Source organism: Numida meleagris, chromosome 4 (genome assembly GCF_002078875.1).
Source record: "Numida meleagris isolate 19003 breed g44 Domestic line chromosome 4, NumMel1.0, whole genome shotgun sequence".
Taxonomy (NCBI): domain Eukaryota; kingdom Metazoa; phylum Chordata; class Aves; order Galliformes; family Numididae; genus Numida; species Numida meleagris.
In genome coordinates this window covers 90,122,541-90,126,528 of record NC_034412.1, presented here as the reverse complement: position 1 = coordinate 90,126,528, position 3,988 = coordinate 90,122,541, and the positions used below count along the sequence as shown (strand labels likewise).

The 3,988-nt window shown below is 42.2% G+C and overlaps 1 long non-coding RNA gene across 3 annotated transcripts in view; it reads left to right on the top strand.

Annotated features, from left to right (window-relative positions):
- LOC110398653 overlaps positions 1,034-3,988 on the top strand; it is an 11,956-nt gene continuing 9,001 nt past the window's right edge. The window contains exons 1-2 of one of the 3 annotated variants that reach the window (XR_002438526.1): positions 1,034-1,189; positions 1,526-1,701. This is a non-coding gene — a long non-coding RNA (uncharacterized LOC110398653). Of the gene's footprint in view, positions 1,702-3,988 lie in introns of all 3 variants that reach the window. The other 2 variants (XR_002438525.1, XR_002438524.1) reach the window with 2 other exon arrangements.

Sequence of the window (3,988 nt, the reverse complement as noted above, 5' to 3'; positions counted from 1 at the left end):
CATAGGAGAGGTGTCCCATCCCTTGGGTCATTTTTGTGGCCCTTCCTCTGGACACGCTCCAACAGGTCCATGTCTCTCCTGTACTGAGGACTCCACATCTGGATGCAGTACTCCAGGTGAGGCCTCACCAGGACAGAGCAGAGGGGCAGGATCACCTCCCTTGACCTGCTGGCCACCCTTCATTTGGTGCAGCCCAGGATACAGTTGGCTTTCTGGGCTGCGAGCTTGCCATCCACCAGTATCCCAAAGTCCTTTTTGGCAAGGCTATGCTCAGTTCTTTCATCTCCCAATACAATACATTTCCATATGCTTGTGAGTTCACATGCTGCAATGTGTTACTGTCAGAAAGGGGTAATTATTTATAACCCGCAGAAAAATGTTCAAAACTGTGGTAGTCTGAATGACATCTCAAAGCTCTTGTTATACAGGTAATGTAGATTTCTGGTGCTTATCCTCCCCTACACAGAAACCACATAGCCAACTCTATGCTGCAGAGGAGAGGGTGAATTTTAGGGCTGATTGATCTGGGCGCTATAAAATACATTTGTGGAAACACCCTTGACAGTATAAATTCCTACCTAATGCTTTTCTTGGAGGTTTATGGCTTGCACATGAAAAACTGCAAATCTCTCCCAAAGGCATTTTTGGTCAAATTCTTGGAGAACACCTAGAAAATCAAGAATTAGACCATCTTAATGAGACCCTGCACAGTCGCACAGTCTGCCTCTTCAAAAAGGTGGTTCTGCTTAGAACAACCCTTATTGCCTTGGGGCGTTTAAATATCCAATTAATAAAAACTATCTGCCATGTAGCCCTTCAAATGACCCAGTGAAGTATTCCTACCCTGATAGAAGTGACAGAAACTCCTGAAAATTTAGATTGTGTTTTTCCAAGAATTATCACCTTCCAAATAGCCCAGGAGAGAAAAGGAGAGGCTATGCAATACACCCCTAATGACCAGGGAAGTTTGTCTGGTAAAGCAAACACTGAGGTCTGAAACCACCATACTTGGCTCCTGAACAGCACAGTGACTACTAGATAAAAAATGCAGATAAATACAACACACGTAGTGAGGCTGATGCTGAACATAGCGATCCAGATGGGTGCAGGTCCCTAGCTACAAATGAGAGGTGCAAAGGAGCTTCCAGCTCTCTCCTTGCATAGACTGAACGAACATGTTCAAGGTGGGGTGAGTAGAGATGACCAACATCTGGAGTTATTCCAGTCCAAGAATGAACAGTTTTGCTAGTGTATATGCTGGTAAAACTGGTGCTTTTAATATTACCTATCACTTTTACTGATGTTTACTGCTAAGGTCAAGATTCAGCCTTAAACTTGGGGAAGTCTCAGAAGGACTGAAACATTTTGGATACACCTCTTGTGCCTCCACTTATGTCCTCACTAGTTAGCTTGTGATGAGATCTTTTGTTGCAAAGTTACCATAGGAAATGTGTGCACTGGCACCATGTTTTACCTCTACTAGGAATTATTATTTATTTGTGAGGATCAATTTTTTCTTTCTCAGTTTGAAGAATAAACAGGAGGTAAGAAACCTGAGCCAGTGGCAGCCTTCGGATCCCGAGTCCACTTCGCGCAGTACCCCACTATCGGCTTTCCCTCTCTGAGAATGATTTTAATGATATTTTCAGGAATTAGATTTCCAAAATCAAGGCTGTTATTGAATATCCAGAAAACAGAAAGGTAAGTGCTGTATTCATTACAACATTACAATGTTATGTTGGAACAGAAAGACTCTTGATTTTTGTCGCACTTAAATATAGAATCTAAGACATTTTTACAAGGTAGAGGAAGGACAAGAAATTGTTGGCAAAAGGAGCAGTTCTGATGTTACAGAATCTAAAATAATTTCAGTTGGCTGACCCAAAGCTAGTTAATTTTCCTGAATATGCCACAACCTTCATGTAGATGGTACTACATCATATTTGCCTTTCCCAGATCAACACAGCACATAGATTTTTGTGAACACAGAGTAATGTTAAGTGCAGTGTGAGCCCAAGGAGAGTGAGCAGGTCTCCAAAAGAGATACATTTATTCTCATCATCAAAGTCAATCTGAAGAAAACATGTAAAAGGCGACATTTTAATGGTTAGGCAAAATTTCCCGCAAAGCCAAGGGAAGTTTGCCTGTGTGGGAGGGACCAGAGAAGCAGGGCCTCTGTGCGTGTGTGAGCATGTAGAACAGGCAGAAAAACAGTTGTTTATGCAACACTGAAATTGAGAAATGAAGCAGTCAAGCGATGCAGTGCTAGGGTTGATTGCTCAGCTGTAATGTTGCCTCCCAGTATATAAGGTTCAGCAGCAGTGTGTTTGTACATGGTTATGGATCCATGCAACAAGCAGTCTTCTCGAGGCAGAGCAAGATCTGTGAAATGTGCTGGTTTGTTCAGTGACAAGACAACCTTTGATTATTCTGCAAAAAAAAAAGAAAAAAAAGACCCAAACCAAGACTTTAACATGTGCCAGTAATTAGCTGATGTCTTGCTCTAGAATGCTCCTTGTAGCTGATGCACATCACGCCAACTGTCTATTTTTGTAAGCACAGAGCTACAGAGACTCATTATAAAGCCCACATCATCCCTCAGGATTCGGTTGTGCAATACAGCCAGGTCAAGCACAGCCCCACTCCTTCTGGTAAGAGTTTTTTGAGAAATGAGAGTGTGTAGCTACAAGGGATAGATCTTACATGTTCTATGCACCTTTCAAACTTCCTAATGGATTGAACGATACAATGCTTACCAAGAGTCAAATTCTGTTCTTCCTTATGCCATTCTGATGGTTTACAGAACAAAAATATTGAGGCAATGGAACATGCTGTCCAGAGAAGTTTTGGATGCCCCAGCCCTGGAAGTACCCAAGGCCAGGTTGGATGAGGCCCTGGGCAGCCTGATCTGGTAGAGGGCAATCAGCCCATGGTGGGGAGTTGGAACTGAATGGTTTTTATGGTCTCTTCCAACTTAAGCCATTCTATGATTCTATGATTCCCAGCATATTTTGCATATTACTCTAAATGATCAAATCTAATGCTGTTTATTTTTATTTCCTCAATGTCTGAGTGAATCATTTGGCTCAGAAAATGGATTTCACTATCATTTCAAGCAACTGCTAATTAGAATGACTGAAAGCTAGTACTTAATTCCAGCCTCAAAGAAGCCAAAGGTTCACATCAAATATCAGATAAGGTGAAACATCTCAATTTAGCCTGGCTATACATTTGTCAGATTTCTCTGTAGAGTTCAAGCATGAGTAAGATACAACCAACGAGAAGGGAAATCAGATATCACCAAACTCTGAATAATACTCATGGAGCATAACCCTCTAAATTAATCTTAGGTACACTGAAGTTCAGAGCTCTGATGAAGCAGATTTTTGGGGGGGAGATCTAATGCACAGAAGTAGTGAAATAACACATTAATCATCCATCTCTCTCTTTTCAAGTCAAAGTGCTCCAAGGAGCTGAAGCGAGAAAGACTTTTGCAAATTCAGTTGAGCGAAAGCAATGCAAGCTCAAGGAACAGGCTGAGTTGGTGGCATATCCACTAGGTATGCAGAGATAGATAGGGTCTGATGACAAGAAGGGCTTCTCAGATCTCTGCATATTCTTTTAGGATGGTGACAAAGCTGCTACCCCTGACAGATAATAAATGTAGTTTACAGGCACAGAAACTGGGGTGGGTATTTTTGGAATACCTACCTTAATTTCTATTTGAGAGCTCACTCCCAGTGTGATGCACTGGGACCATCCCTGGTCATACAACACATTGCAGTAGTAACCCTAGGAGCTGGGGCATGGTAGAGGATTAACCACTTGGCTTCTGCTTCTGTCAGCCCTACCCTTGCTAGGATCAGACAGCAGAGGTATTTAATATTTTTCACCACTCCCATAAAAAATATAAGACTTACAGGCGGAAAGGGAAAGGGAAAGGGAAAGGGAAAGGGAAAGGGAAAGGGAAAGGGAAAGGGAAAGGGAA